The following is a 17,220-nucleotide window of genomic DNA, read 5'->3' as shown; positions in this document are numbered from 1 at the left end:
ACGCACGCACGCACGCACACACGCACGCACACACGCACACACGTGCACACACGCACACACGTGCACACACGCAAACAGACTTGTACACACGCGCGCACACGCGCAAAGAAAAACAAACAAGTGCACATTTATAGCGCAACTTTCCATTAAAAAAAAGAATAATGTTTAATCTCCAGCCCCAGAGATTGTGACCTAGTTTCTGAGGCGCTGCAGGCTGGCTGGCCTGAGCTCATTGTTCAGTTTGGAGCGCGTCCAGGACCAGCTCCAACTCCCATACATCCACTATACACAGCTCCATGCTCCAACTATACTTTTATTGTGATACTTACTGTACTGTGCTCTGTACTGTACTATACTTTTATTGTTATAGTTAAAGTGCTCAGTGTGAATGGCCCTTTAGGTGCCACTTTAGGTCACCAAGCGGTATTGCAGCTGTTCGCACCCCAAACAAACAGACATACATTGACACATAGAGACATATGGAGACACACGCGGCAAGTCATTGGAGCGATTGGCACCGCTCAAAAAAACCCAACTAAAACATGAAAACTTGATGGAGATACGAGGTTTTGTGCCCATAGCTCCAGCACCATATGCTGTTGTACTCTAACACACAGAAGAGGGCAGGACCGACCCGGACGGATCGAATTATGCAACACTCCCTCGCCTGTGAGGAACTCTACCTGGGTGTCTGACGGGAAGGGAGGACGCACGCACACAAACACGCGCAGATTCCGACATTGACACGCACACGCAGTCTGGCACACACACACGCACACGAGTGCATGGATAAAAACGCAGATGCAAACAGAATATCACAGGCGCACACTACATATAGACACACACACACACACACACACACACACACACACACACACACACACACACACACACACACACACACACACACACACACACAGTGCACTCACACATATCGTTGCTGTCGGCCAGAAACCTCTTGTCTCCAATGCTTTATTTTGTTTCATAAATTAACGCTCTATAGGACGGTGATCATATACTACAGCGTCACACAATAAGCATCAAAAGTAGCTGATCTATGTTTTGAGCTTGTAGATCTGCTGTTTTTTTATTTAAACCCTGAAAGGTTTTGGACATACAGTATGAGGTTTCCACCCGACAGAGACAATATGAATACTGCACACTTGTAACTATCCATGCCTAATAACACATGCACACGCGCACACACGCACGCGCACACACACACACACACACACACACACACACACACACACACACACACACACACACACACACACACACACACACACACACACACACACACACACACACACACACACACACACACACACACACACACACACATACTGTACACACATGCACACACACACAGAGAGACAGAGAGTCCGTTGAGTCAGATAATAATGATGATAATGATGATGGGACTTCCAGATGGCTTGACGCTGCTGGCTTTATGACGCACAGTGACCATCACATTTAAACCATTTTGGGCGGGAACCTCTTTTGGTGTTATGCTTTAGTTATTGAAAAATAGCAGATCTACAAGCTCATAGCGCGCCACTCGAGCTTGTAGGTCTGCTATTTTTGAAAAATCGAAGAACGACTCACATAGAAACAGCTTTTCAGAAAACTGTAATTTTCTTTCTTTTCAAAATCTTTTTATTCAGGTTTTTCGATAGTAGCCCAGGGGCAAGTATTAGACAGACATATAAAATATAAAAATAAAACTCAATCCCCTATCCCACCCTCCCCCCACCCACAATCCCAAGGATAGTCGGAACAGTCTGGAGGAAATAAAATAAATATATATATATATACACACATACACAAAATACATGCATACATAATTACAAAAAATAAAAATATAATAAAATAAAAAAGCAGATTTTTCATAGAGCAGATTTGAAAACTGTCATTTTCAAACAGACATTTTTAGAATCTGATCTCAGGTCAAAACGGGTTAAACCACAGCAGCCCTATAGCGTCCTGGTTCTGGGGAGTGTCGTAACAGGCCATCGTTTGGCAGAATATGGGCCAACGTTTCGGGCAAGAAACTGCCACGGCAAGCTCACACCTGCACGTCATGCTACAGTGACGAGTTGGACGACATCTGACCAAAGGGTCAGGCTTTCTGACAGTGGGACACTGGCAACAACAAACTCCACCTTGACTGGAAGAAATGTCAGGCAGCAGTGGTGGAAAGGGCATTTACTTAACCCATTTTGACCTGAGATCAGATTCTAAAAATGTTTCTATGTCAGTCGTTCTTCGATTTTTCAAAAATAGCAGATCTACAAGCTCGTAGCGCGTCACTCGGTGGCGCGCTATGAGCTTGTAGATCTGCTATTTTTGAGTGGTGCAAACCACTCCAACAACTGGCTTTGTTAGTACCCGTGTGTGTGTGTTTGTGTACCTGTCCCTCAAAAGAATGAGCATGGTTACTATGGTCACTGACATTACGTCAGACCACAGCTGATCAGGCTATATAAGACCTTGCACCACTCAGTTCACACGGGTGTGATTTTTCAATAGCTAAAGCATAACATAATGCTTACACCAAAAGGGGTTCCCGCCCAAAATGGACACTTTACAATTTCCAATACTTTTACTTCTACTCCACCTCAGAGGCCAATGTCGTATACTTTGACTCCACTACATTTCGCCCAGCAGACTGCTGGGCGAGCGCTGACGCTTTGGCATGGGGGTCAGATCAACATATGGAATGAATTCTGTACTGGCCATATATGGAGCGTGTCTTGAGTGTACAGGGTTTGATGAGGTCAGACCAACATATGGAATGTCAGAACAGGAAGGACGGGTGGGGAGGGATCAACATATGGAATGTCAGAACAGGTCAGCTCCATTTATGGAGATCTAAGGGTTTGAGGTTTGAGGTCACATGTAGAGTTGCTGGCCGGCTCCATGTATGCAGATATGGAGATCTAAGGGTCTCCATGATGTCACGTGATGTCACGGGATGTCACGAGGCTTGACCATGATATATGGAGGCGTGATGTCACAAGGCGTGACCATATATGGAGACTGATGTCACGTGGCGTGACCATATGTGGAGGCATGGGTGACAAAACATACATTAGACACTTCAGCCCTATATCCATTTTGGCCATTTGAAAATAGCCGACGCATTATGAGCTTGTAGATCTGCTATTTTCAATAGATTATAATACATTTGAAAACTTTAAATGGGACATTCTGCAACAATGAGTACTTTTACTTTTGGTACTTTACAGTAAGTACATTTTGAAGCCAATATTCTTTTGTACTTTTCCTCAAGTAAATGTTGAATTCCAGACTTGTACTTGTAACAGAGTATTTCTACGTTGCAGTATAACCATTAACCAAATGGACCCATGGACCATTTTGTTCCGAGCACATTGCAATATTGATACTTTTACTTAATTAAAACATGCGAGTACTGCTTCCATCACTGGTCACTGAGACACTGTAGATGGCAGGTTCTCTCTCTCTCTCTCTCTCTCTCTCTCTCTCTCTCTCTCTCTCTCTCTCTCTCTCTCTCTCTCTCTCTCTCTCTCTGTCTCTGTCTCTCTCTCGTTTCCATGCGTTTCCAAGCTCTCTTAGTTACAACCGTAAAAGCGTTTAATTGGTACCCATGGGTCGTATGCGCCATTAACATGATGAGAAACATCTGCACCGCGTGTGAACACACGGACACGCATGCAGATGCATGGATGCATGCGTGCACATGCACAGATGCATGTGAGCACAGATGTGCCTGCACGCGCACACACGTAAACGCAGATAAAAACAGCACGCACGGCAACACACATGCACATCAATAAACACACACACACACGCACACACACACACACACGCACACACACACGCACACGCACACTCGCAGAGTATACAAGCAAACAAACGCAGCTGGCTTATGAGGGAGCGTTTAATTCCGAAGCAGGCATTTTCCGTGTTGCCTGTTAACCTCCACAGTCCACACAGGGGAGTGGCTGGTCCTCTGGCGTTGGAACGAGCCTGTTAATCCACGTGGCTGCAGAACACGTCACACAGGGTGTGGACGGAACGCCACCAGGGGTTGGGCTGTGGCTGCTGGTCAAGGACCGAGGCTCTGGGAGTCACGGGGGTCTTCAACAGTCCTCTTCGGTGGTTCTCTTAACTCTTTTGGCGCAGGTCGCTCGCCCCTATAAATAACGTGTTCCTCCGCGGCACCCCTGAATCGAGCAGTTGAGAACAAGGACCGTCTAATATAAAAGCATCCGTAAAACATGAACAAGATACCTAGAAACATACAGTATACAGATATAGATAATATACATACTGTACGTACATATACACAGCTAGCTTGCTCACCCTCTTCCACCCACCCCACCAACCACCACATCATCAGCTGTGGGTCTTATATGCGCCATTAACGCACCAGACAGTGGCCTTGTGGTTAGAGTGTCCGCCCTGAAACTGGGAGGTCGGGGGTTCGATCCCCAGCCGGGTCATACCAAAGACTGTAAAAATGCCTCCCTGCTTGGCACTCAGCATCAATGGGTTGGATTGGGGGTCAAATCAACTAATGATTCCAGAGCGCGGCGCACCGCTCCAAGAGAGATGGGTCAAATGCGGAGAACAAATTTCACTGCGGTAACGTGTGTGACTAATCGTATGACTTTTGACTTTGTTAGACAACAGAGAAAGTGCAAATACATCAGTGTCATTTCTGGTACTTGTCAGATTAGAAGCATAAACAAGTTGAATCAAGATGTAGTCCAGTAATAATGTCATTTGACCTCAAACTAATTGCAAAAGAAACAAACTCAGCTGATTTTGGATCTTCAATATATCCTGAATAACGTTACATAATAAAGTTGCCTGGAATTGTCTGAGGGGAAGTGTTGAAAATGGCCTGTACAGTATGGCCACCATAGACATCCTACAGTATATAAGGCAAATCTTTTCTAGATTTCCTTTTGCTTTAAGTAGCATGTGACATCCAAGCATTAGTTTTGCATAAAAACACTCATTGGGCTAAATTTGGCCATAGCCACTTGCCCAAAATGTGCTGACCTCATCACCTTTGTGATGACGGCTATGGCCGTTATTAGCCCAAGGAGTTTGTTTGTGCTTGGAATGGATTCAGCATCATGGAAACACCCTAGTTTGACATGTCACATGATACTTAAAGCAAAAGGAAATCATTCAGGATATATTGAAGATACAAAATCAGCTGAGTTTGTTTCTTTTGCAATTGAGGTTGATCCTGTATTTTCCATAGATTTCCTGTACTAATGTGAATGTAGGGCAGTCCTGAAGCGACTGAGGGACGTTGTGACGCATTGTCTGACTGATTGTAGACTGAAAAATCACACCCGTGTGAACTGAGTGGTGTAAGGTCTTATATAGACTGATCAGCTGTGGTCTGACGTAATGTCTGACGTAATGAAATCACACCCGTGTGAACTGGGTGACCATAGCAACCATGCTCATTGTTTTTGGTACGGACAGACACGTAAACTAACAAAGCCAGTTGTAGGAGTGGTTTACACCACTCAAAAATAACTTGGGTACATTTTTATTTTATTTTATTTATTTTATTTTAGTTTATTGAGGGTTCAAGTGAAGAGATATTGATGAATTCCACAAAATGTATTATCTACTGTAAGTATTCTGAGGCCTTGGACTTGCATCATGGCACTGTAGGGTGTCGCGGATGGCACCCACATTGTGGACCAATCACTTTACCTTGGTGTCCCTATGTTATTTATTTTTTGAACATTGTGTTTGTACCTTTTTCACGCGCAAAAACAAAATTCTCAATTCTTTCAAACATTTCCTTTTTTACACGGCAGAACTACAAGCTTGCGAGTGAGTTTGTAGATCGGCTATTTTTTGTCTTATTTACAAATCAAACCCTGCTCAGACTTTAGGGCACTTTGCAGAGAGAGAGAAAGCAAAACAATGTGTGGCTCTCAGCCTCTGGACTTTGTTTTAGCTGCTTCTGAAACACTTTGCTCTTCATATCCTCAACCACAGAGGTCAGTTGAAACACTTTGCACTTCATCCTCAACCACAGAGGTCAGTTGAAACACTTTGCTCTTCATCCTCAACCACAGAGGTCAGTTGTAACACTTTGCTCTTCATATCCTCAACCACAGAGGTCAGTTGAGACACTTTGCTCTTCATATCCTCAACCACAGAGGTCAGTTGATGGAGTTGGAACAACTGATGTTCAGGAGGCGGAGGAACACACCTTGACCACACCTTCACGCCAATCTCCGCCCTCCACGCCAATCTACCTGAGCCTACTTATACCCGCCCAATACAACCCAGCATCCTCTATGCTTTCGTATGCTCGTACCCGCAGTACCCATACCACAGCCAAGAAAAAACCACAGCAAAAAAGTTGTACCAACTTGCTCACCTGCCACCATGGCCTCCTCCAACGTCCCGCTGTCCCCAGACTCGGGCGACGAATCCCCCGGGGACGCTCAGGGAAGCCCGACGCCTGCCGGCGCCGGGCGTTCGCCCTCCTTCGTCCCCGACACATCCAGTACCTCCAACCCAGACGACAACAGTGGTGACAACAGTCCCACCACCGCTTCCCAGACCGCCGCCGCCCCGCCATCCAACGCATCCCACCACTCTGCTTCCAGCCGCTCCTCCGGCGCTTCCTCAGGTCGGTCTCGCACCGGCTCTCAAAGCAGCAGCAGCACCTCACGTTCCAAACACCGCTCTTTCAAGACGAAGGAACGCCACCAACCACCCACCCTCCCACCACCACCACCCTCCGACGGCACCAAGCGCTCCAGGCGCGCTCACCGCAGCTCCGCCGCCTCGCGCCTCCCCAGCAATCCAAGCCCGCCACAACCCGCCATCACAGACTGGACTGTAGCGGGACTCCACAAGCAGCTCCGCGCTCACAATGTCCCATTTGCCCGCTCCACCAACAAAGCGGGATTATTCAAGCTGTTCCGCGACACCACCACCACCACAACAACAACAACACAGCCGGGTCCTTCCTCGAGCCAGGCGCTCCCCGATGACGTCACGAGGCGCGCTCCTCGCGCTACCACCACTGCTGTTGACGTCACCCGCCGTTCCAGACGTTCCAGAGTCAACACAGCCTCCTTTCCCCTCCCTACCTCCAGCTTTGGGTATCTACACTATATTTGGAACATACTTCATTACTATTACTTAATCTTGTCAGGTTTTAAGTTTTAATGTGGTGTCAGTTACCCACCCTCCAGCGTCGGGTGTCTTACATTACATTTGGAATATATATATTATATATATGTATATTAATATGCATGTATATATATTATATATGAGGTAATACATATGCCATATGTATTGCCATTACTTTAACTTGCCAAGCATTAAGCCCATGTAGTGTTAGTTACCCAACACCACCCACCTCCTCCCTCCCCTCCCCCCCACTCCCGCCACTTCTCCCCACCACTTTTCCCCCATACTGCACATTTCTTCTAACAGCGCAACCCTTCCAAGCTCCCTCCCTTCCACCAGTACATTCTCACCAATCAGCGAAACCCCTCCAAACCCCCCCACCTCAGCGCCTGCCCCCCACAACCTCACGTCCCTCCTGTCCCTCCTGTCCTCTTTTGCCTCGCAGGCTGCACCACCCCCCAACCCCCCCCCCCCGTCCCTCCTCCCCACTCAAACTTCCCCCGTCCCCCCATCCCTCGCCGCCCTCGTGGCTACATTGAACCAGGCTCTGTCCGCCTACCCCCAGGCTCTGTCCGCCTTCCCTCAGGCTCTGCCCGCCTTTCCCCAGGCTCTGCCCGCCTGCCCCTCCCTCCCGGCCCCCCACCACCCTACGCTGGCTCTCCCCAGCGTTCACTCTACGCTGGTACCCCCCAGCGTCTTTTCCGACCCCTCCTTCCCCCCTCCCCCCCGTCCCCCCCTTTTCTCTCTCTCCACAGCAACCCCGGCACTCGCCCCGTCCAACGCACCCGCCAGGAACCCACAGAACATCGGCGCCGCCCTCCGCACCCAGATTCTACTAGGTAACGACCTTGACCTAGCCACTCTCCTCCGCCCCTCCATCACCAACTCCGAGTCTCGCATCATTGAATGCGGAGACATCTCCATTCAGCTCCGCAACCCCACCCCCTCACGCTCCGCCATCCTCACCGTCGCCGAGTTCGGCCTGGCCTTTTCCATCTTCAGAGACGTGATTTGCTCCGCCTACCCAGCTCGGCGCCAGGAGCTGGACGACTACCATACCATCATCCTCGACCTAGCCGTGAGGTTCGGCGGCTCCCTCTTCCTAGAATATCACCGCCAGTTTTCCGCCACCGCCGCAGCCAGACTCCATCAGCTCAACACAAATACCTACTGGGGCCAACTGGACCTAGAACTGTATTGCCGTATCTTCGCCGGAAGGCTCGCCGTCGCCTGCAGCCTTTGCGGCAACCCCACCCACCCCGCCAGCCAGTGCGTCCACGCCGCCCCCCCCGCCGCCAAACCCACCACCTACAGACCAACTCCTGGCCCCTCCTCCCTCCCAACCTTCAACAGACCAACTCCCGGCCCCCCCTCCCTCCTCGCCATCTCCGCACCCCCGCCACGCCCCCAACCCTACCCAGCTTCCCAAAACTCCCTCGACAGACGCGGCCGCCCTGTCTTGTTCTGTGGCTCCTCAGCCATCTGTAACAATTTCAACGAGGCAGGGTGCGCCGCGGCTGTCTGCAGACTCCTCCACGTCTGCACCCACTGCGGGGGCGCCCATGCCCGCTCCACCTGCCCCCAACACCCCACCAAACCTTCCAAACCCAGCTGACATTCTGTCCACCTCTCCACCCCCATCAACATCCCCGCCCTGGCCGCTGCACTATCACGCCACCCAGACCCCGCAACCGCCTGCTTCCTCCTCGGAGGCCTTAACTATGGCTTTTCCCCCGGCCTCGTCACCCTCCCCACCACCACCCACACCTGCCACAACCTCCAGTCCGCCCTCACTGACCCAGACTCCGTCACTTCCTTGCTCAACAAGGAAGTGGCGAGCGGCTTTATGATCGGCCCATTCTCCACCCCACCCTTCCCCACCTACCGCATCAACCCCCTAGGCATCGCCACCAGGAAGTACTCAGGCAAGAAGAGGATCATCCTCGACCTCTCCTCCCCCCATGGCACCTCCACCCCCAGCGTCAACAGCCTCATCCCCAGCCCCCCCTTCTCCCTGCAGTACGCCACCATTGACGGCGCCATCAGGCTCATCCGACTCGCCGGCCAAGGCGCTTGGCTGGCCAAAGCCGACGTCACCGCAGCCTTCAAGATCCTCCCCCTCCACCCAGATTCTTGGCACCTTTTTGGGGTCTCCTGGCAGGACGCCTACTACTTCGCCGTCCGCCTCACCTTCGGCTGCAAGAGCAGCCCGAAGCTGTTCGACACACTAGCCGAAGCCCTCTGCTGGATCCTCAATAACAACCACAAGCTCCCCTACGTCACCCACCTGCTAGACGACTTCCTCGTCGTCACTCCCCCTCACGCACCCCCCGCCTCCGGCCTCACCACACTCACCTCCGTCTTCAACGACCTCGGCGTCCCCCTCGCCCTAGAGAAGACAGAGGGCCCTTCCACTTCCCTTGAGTTCCTGGGAATCACCCTGGACACCGTATCACTCCAAGCCTCCCTACCCCCCGACAAGCTCAACCGCATCACACTCCTCCTCTCCAATTACCTGAACCTCCCCCAGTGCAGCAAGCAACAGCTCCTCTCACTGCTCGGCCATCTCAACTACGCCATACGCATCGTCCCCCAAGGCCGCTCCTTCATCTCCAACCTCCTCCACCTTTCCGCCTCAGTCCCCTCCCTTCACCACCAGGTCACTCTCGACACCCCCTGCCAAATGGAGCTCCGCCTTTGGCACCTCCTCCTCTCCAATTGGAACGGAATCACCTTCTTTTATGACGACTTCATCTCCTCCCCCGAAGACCTCCAACTGTATACGGACGCGGCCCCCTCAGTAGGCTTCGGGGGCTACTACGCAGGACGCTGGTTCTCCTCCCCCTGGCCCGACGACTTCCGCATCCTCGACCCCGACCATTCCCAGTCCTCCACCCTACACGAGCTCTACCCCATCATCATCGCCGCAGCCCTGTGGGGCTCAGAGTGGACCGGCAAGAGTGTCCTCATCCACACGGACAACCAGGCCGTGGTCCACATCATCAACAAAGGCCGCTGCTCCTCACTCCCCGTCATGTCCCTCCTGCGCCGCCTAACCTGGCTCTCCGTCACCCACCAGTTTCTCCTCCGCGCCGCCCACGTCCCAGGCCACCACAACTCCATCGCTGACTCCCTTTCCCGTTTTCTGTTCCAGAAATTCAAGACCTTGGCCCCGCTATCCGATCCCCTTCCAGTCCCGGTCCCTCCATTTTCCGACATCATCTTCCCCTAGAACACCCTCTCCACCACCTCATCCTCCAGTCCCAGCGCTCCATCCTGCTGAGCGTAGCAGACTCCACCCTCTCATCCTACCGGACAGCATGGCACAACTTCCGGTCCTTCCACCTCCGCCACAATCTACACTTCCCCTCACTCGATCTCCTCTCCCTCTCCGCCTTCATCAGCTACAGCGCCTCCACCCTCTCCACCCGCTCCTCCACGATCAGAGTCTACCTATGCGGCATCAGCTTCTTCACCAAACTCCTAACCGGTTCGCCCCATCCATTCACCCAGCACCCCCAAATCATCCTCCAACTCAAAGGCTTGCAGCGCGGCGAACCGCGGCTTCCTCCCCGGCGCCTCCCCCTCACCATAGAGATCCTGGCCTCCTGCATCCACACCATCCGTTCCGGCTACGCCAACCAAACCCTCAACTCCACCCTCGAATCCATGTTCCTCCTGGCCTTCTACGGCTTCCTCCGCTGCTCTGAGTTCACGGCCGCCAACCATAACTTCGACCCCGCAATCCACCCCTGCCTCTCCGACTTAACCTCCCACGACCACGACACGTTGGTCTTCACCCTGAAAAGAAGCAAGTCCTCCCAGCATCGCCCAATTCCCATCTACCTCTTCCGCATCAACTCCCCCACCAGTCCTTTCGACTCCCTGGTCAACCATGTCCGCCTCAGACAATCCCAGCACGCTCTCCCCACTGACCCCCTCTTCACCAATGAACACGGAACCGTCGCCACCCGCTGCTGGTTCCTCCTCCACCTCCGCCAAATCCTCACCACCTCAGGCTACCCATCAGAAAACTTCTCCGGCCACTCCTTCCGCATCGGCGCCGCCTCCACCGCCGCCAGCCGAGGCCTCCAGGACCACACTGTCCGCCTGCTCGGCAGATGGTCCTCCCAAGCCTACCTGACCTACATCCGCTCCTCCCTCCACGACATCAGACAGGCCCACAACTCCCTGGCCTAGTGGTCGTCCCCCGTCTTCCTTTTGGGGATCACGCCTCCATGTGTGCCGCGGGCTGACCGCCACACGACCCCCTCCCCAAAGACTCCAGGGTCGGCGACCCCCCCGGAACCCACGCCCCGCTCCCCCCACTCTCCTCCTCATCATTCCATTCTTTCATTCAATAAAAATCTTAAACCTTCCACAATGTGTGTTCATTCCAACTAGTGAAATGGAGTTGGAACAACTGATGTTCAGGAGGCGGAGGAACACACCTTGACCACACCTTCACGCCAATCTCCGCCCTCCACGCCAATCTACCTGAGCCTACTTATACCCGCCCAATACAACCCAGCATCCTCTATGCTTTCGTATCCCACCTCCATCCCCATCACCACCTCAGGACCAGCAGCACCTCCACTGCTCCATCTCCTCCTCCCTCTCTCCTCACCTCCTCCCTTCCTCAGAGTTCCCACGGGGGGATCACGCCTCCATGTGTGCCGCGGGCTGACCGCCACACGACCCCCTCCCCAAAGACTCCAGGGTCGGCGACCCCCCCGGAACCCACGCCCCGCTCCCCCCACTCTCCTCCTCATCATTCCATTCTTTCATTCAATAAAAATCTTAAACCTTCCACAATGTGTGTTCATTCCAACTAGTGAAAGACACTTTGCTCTTCATATCCTCAACCACAGAGGTCAGTTGTAACACTTTGCTCTTCATATCCTCAACCACAGAGGTCAGTTGAAACAAAGAGCTGGCAACACCTTTTGTCTTCTTCCAGTGTGCCGTTTTGTTGTGCCCGCATGAAACCAACTGTGAAACTATGTCTATGCTGTGAAACTATGTCTCTGAAGTCACTCCCATTCAATTGCAATTTACAAGAAGTCACAAGGAGTTACAAGAATTGTTATTTTTACCAGCGTTTGCCTGCTATCTCATCTAATGGTACCAACATCAATAGAGCATGGAATTGTGGACATAATCTTATCCAACAATAACAGGAAAGTGAGGAAACAGGAAATAACAGGAAAAGAGTTCAGTTCAGCTTCATTTATACTTTGCACCTTGGTTCTCAAAGTGGGGTCACTCTGGGGTACAATGATGTACAAGCTCAGCGCAACATTTCGTGCCGCACTGCAAGCTTGTACATCTGCCATGTTGATCTGAAACTTTCTGAAAAATATTGAAAATGTTTGGACATTTTTGGAATAATAAGTACAGAGGCTTATGGTAAAAATAGTTAAACTGAAGTGATTTTTTTTTGTATCAATTCCTAATACTATTACTAAGTATTCTGAGGCACCCCTGGACTTGCGTCAAGGCACCCTGCAGGGGTGCCACGACACCAACTTTGAGAAGCCCTGGTTTAGAGGCTCATCTCTTTCTGTGCTTTGTTCTCGGTATAACCCCTCGTAGCCCTGAAGCTTGGCGTCGAGGCCCCCACTTCAAAGACACAAAGATTCCTGTCCTTGACGCATTGACGGGTGCCGGCGTGGGCGAGTGATGGGTGCATGCACGCACTCTGGGGGTCTTCTTTGAAATGTGTGTTTATCAAGGCATGCGGTTTCAGCCTTCATCATCCTCCTTTCTATTTGCGGGAGATGAAAAACCCACCAAGGTTGCTGCCCGGTCCGTGTTGCCACCCATGGTGGAAGACGGCGCACGTTTGCTTTGAGGGAATGAGTTGCATGTGTTGAAATGATGGGGGGGGGTTGCCAGGTTGCAGGGTGTATACACGTGGTAAAGGTGTGGTCTATACCTCTCCCGGGGGGCCGAGACAAGCTCCTCTGTGTGTGACTGTGGCTGGGTGTGTTCGTATAAGTAATCATTCCAGACATTTCAGACGCACGCACGGTCGTACGCGCGCCGAAATCCGAGTCGCAACCCCTATAACGAGTCTCTCCATTCTGTTGTGCTTGTTGCAAGTGTTTGCGTGCGTGCGTGTGTGCGTGAGTGCGTGCGTGCATGCGTGCGTGCGTGCGTGCGTGCGTGCGTGCGTGCGTGCGTGATGGGTGAGGTGCCTGCGTGCTGAGAGGTGGGCAGCTGTGGGGCTGCTGTTTTGAAAAGCATGCCTAGAATACCACGGCTCCTTTCTGGGAAGAACACACGCATGCGCACGCACACGCACACGCACACACACACACACACACACACACACACACACACACACACACACACACACACACACTCACATACCCTGTTGATTTGGCTTCAGGTCCTGCATCTGTGACCTCAGTCATCGCTCTATCTCAGGATGAAGTGTTGCCGACCAGGACTGGGGCTGTCAGTCGGGAAAAAAATACGTTTTAAATTTGACGGTATTGACATGTTTGAACTTCTAACAGATGTCTGGGGCACCGCTTCCCAAACAGTGGGCCGGGACTTTTCTTTCCCTCCAAAATGTAATCCTTAATATGCAACACCCCCCAGTGGCGTGCACAGACATTTAGAGGGGCAGGTGCTCAAGTGAAAAAAAGGGCACCTTGTGCAGCGCGTGGAACCGGCCGGTTGCCTTAATAGTGTGAGATTTATAGATTGTATATATAATATAATAGAAACTTTTTATCAATAATTGATCAATGTCACCATGGCCCACATACTGTACAGTGTAACTGTACAAAAACAAAAAGGGCACATTGCCAAAAGGGCAGGGGGTGCTCTAGCACCCCCTAGTGTCTATCTGTGCACGCCACTGCAACACCCCCAACTTGTCACTTATTGAAGGACTGTCAGTTGCCCCCTAAACGTCCGACCTCAGACTTTCCCAGTACTGCAATAAGTGACAAGTTGTGGGTGAGAATGTGTTGTAATATGCATGATGTGAACATGCACGGTATATAAGTATCACACCTACATTTTCCCTTCTTTTTTATTTTTTAAAAAAATCTAACTTTTTATCCCACAATTTTTGGATCCTATTTTTTCACCCAGTGTCATTGAATTCTACACTCCCTCTGCCAACCTGGGGAGAGCAATGGACTGACCTCATGCTTCCTATATTTCCCCTTCAAACTTCTAAACAACAACTTGTTTATGCCCATTATAATGGACTTTTCAAATCAAGATCCATTATTTATTCTGCATTTGAGCCACGGACCACCATTTGATGAGATTTTGCCTCAATTTAGCCTCTATCGTGTTATTGTTGGATAAGATTATGTCCCTGCTCTATTGATGTTGGTACCATTAGATGAGATAGCAAACATTGATAAAAATAACAATTCTTGTAACTCCTTGTGACTTCTTGTAAATTAAGTGATGCAGATGTTTAACAATAATTTAACTCTCTGAGGGTGTAAAATGAAACCAAAATGGACCAGTTCATTTGAAGAGCTAAAGATCTATAAGGGGTTACCAACTTTTAATCGTTTAGCTGGGGACCACCTGGAACCCCCTCAAGGACCACTGGGGGTCCCCGGACCACTGGTTGAGAACCACTGCTATAGGGCTTAATAGCAGTGGCAGCCATTTTTCTGGACACCATTCATGTATCCCATAGAAATTTCCAAAAATATTTACATGAATTATTTTAACCCTAGAATCAAGCATTATCCAGCATGGTGAATCATGACCAAAAAAATTCGTATCCCATTAATTAGTAGTAGTGGAAAATAGCCGATCTACAAGCTCATAATGCGGCGTGAAGCTATACACGTTGTGAGCTTGTAGATCTGCTATTTTCACCAGTTTGGGTCCCCCTTATTCCTAAACTTTTTTTTTGCCATTTTTTACTATTTTAAAACTAGAGATGTCCCGATACTTTATCGGTATCGGGAAAAGTATCGGATCGGCCCTTATTTGTCATATCTGGTCATATCGGTATCGGTGAATATGCCAGTCTAACCACAGATCCGACACAGGGGTAAGGGGTTGACACTATGGCAGGTAAATAAAATGTTGGGACATGTGGAGTTTGCTTTGGAGTTGCCCAAACTGCAAGTGCACATTTGAGTGAGGAGTCTGCTATAAACACAACACGAGATATAGCTATAAACACAACATGAGATCACGACACTGGTATCGGTATTCGGTATCGGTATCGGCTAACACAGAAATTGAGGTATCGGGACATCCCTATTTAAAACATTTCAAAATAGTTCAACTAGCCAATCTACATCGACACATTGTTAGCTTGTAGATCGGCTATTTGTACTATTTTAAAATGTTTTAAAATAGTAAAAAATGGCAAATAAATTTAGGGATTAGGGGTAAGGGGTGGCAAGATATAGAGCATACTGTAACATGTCTCTTTTGCGCTAAATACCCCCCCCCCCCCCCCCCCCCCCCACACACACACACACATCAGGCCGTGGGTCTGACAGTGTGTTTGTCAGGCAGGGGAGGGGCCCACTGTGTGACCCTGAGGTTACAGTTTGGGCCCCCCCTCCCCCTCCCCTCCCCTCTGCACCCCCTCGCCTCTCTCCCTCGCACCACGGTGCTATACCACGGCGGCTCCACTGCGTTCTGCATGCGGGACAAGGCACGCCTTGTCTCCAAGCCACGGTAGAAGTGTCTTAATTCGATATGACAATCTGGTGCTGGGGGTGGGTGGGTGGGTGGGGGGAAGCAGGTTGTTTACACCGTTAAGTGCACAGTCAAATCCTCAGTGTAGAAGGGGTTGTGAGGGATATTTCATGGTTAGAATAAGTGTTAATTAGCTCTTTATTTCAATTATGATCATTGCTACGGAGTGCTTTGTTACTGAACAAGCACTCGACATGTATATGGTGTTGGGATAAAGTATAGCTCACATTGTGATGGCCAAAATGAAGTAGTTAATGTAAAGGCTATGTTTTGTAATAATAATCGAAATCTACAAAGTAACTATAAGTTACCTAAGTTATCAAATAAACGTAGTGGAGTAAAAGTACAATATTTGAATCCGAGATGTATAGTGGAGTAGAAGAAAAAGTATTGGAAGTTGGAAATAGTACTCATAGTACTTGAGTAAATGTACTTAGCTATTATGCTATTATGCTTATTATATTGGCAGAGGGAGAGTATAGCGCCCAGGATTACAGTTTAGGGAATTGGCACCGGGTGACAAATGGGTTAATTGTATCAAAGGTGAAAATCGTATAGTCTTATACCGTGCGATAGTGCGGTACACTCCTGTCCGGACTGGTGATAAATGAGGATGACGTTAAGGTTGAATTTGTTGGATAATTGTCCCCCCCCCCCACCCCCCACACACACACACACACACATTTCCCTGTATTTATTTATTTATTGAAATAATGTCATGCACATTTTTCCAGTGCATAGACTGCTGCAGGCCTTGTTGACTAGATTTAGAAGACATATTGAAGCTTTTTCTGCTGAAATCATCGATTTCAGCAGAAAGTCAAAGGGCGAGAAGCAATAAAGCTTGACCCGACCTTGGTCTGGCAGAGTAGAGTGGGTGGGGCTTAGCGAAGGGTCTACTATTGGAACTGGAACGCATTGAAGCTGATCTTATCTTTGTGTTGTTCTCTCTCCTTATTGGGTGAACCTGGCGTTCCTATATCCCGACCTGAAAAAGTATTTTCTGTTTATTAAAGATCTGGGTAAGACAGAGAGACCCCTGTTACTGAACAAACATGATTACTATCAGAATGCAGAGCTTTTAAGTAATGGCTCTCAAACTCTTCACCGTGGTAAACAGGTTCCCAACTTTCCCCCATAGTAATCATATTAGATCTGGGGACCCCCCACCCTGATAAGCACTTGGAATGTAGGAGTTGAGACACTTGTCACTTAGTTTGACCCAGGTCCACATACCCATTTGACCTGAGATCAGATTCTAAAAATGTCTTCTACATCCTGAAAAAGCTATGTTTCTATGTCAGTGGTAGCTCGATTTTTCAAAAATAGCAGACCTACAAGCTC

This window comes from Electrona antarctica (genome assembly GCF_951216825.1).
Source record: "Electrona antarctica genome assembly, chromosome: 21".
In the NCBI taxonomy this organism is placed as follows: domain Eukaryota; kingdom Metazoa; phylum Chordata; class Actinopteri; order Myctophiformes; family Myctophidae; genus Electrona; species Electrona antarctica.
The sequence above is the reverse complement of the archived record's forward strand: the minus strand, read 5'-3'. Positions refer to the sequence as shown.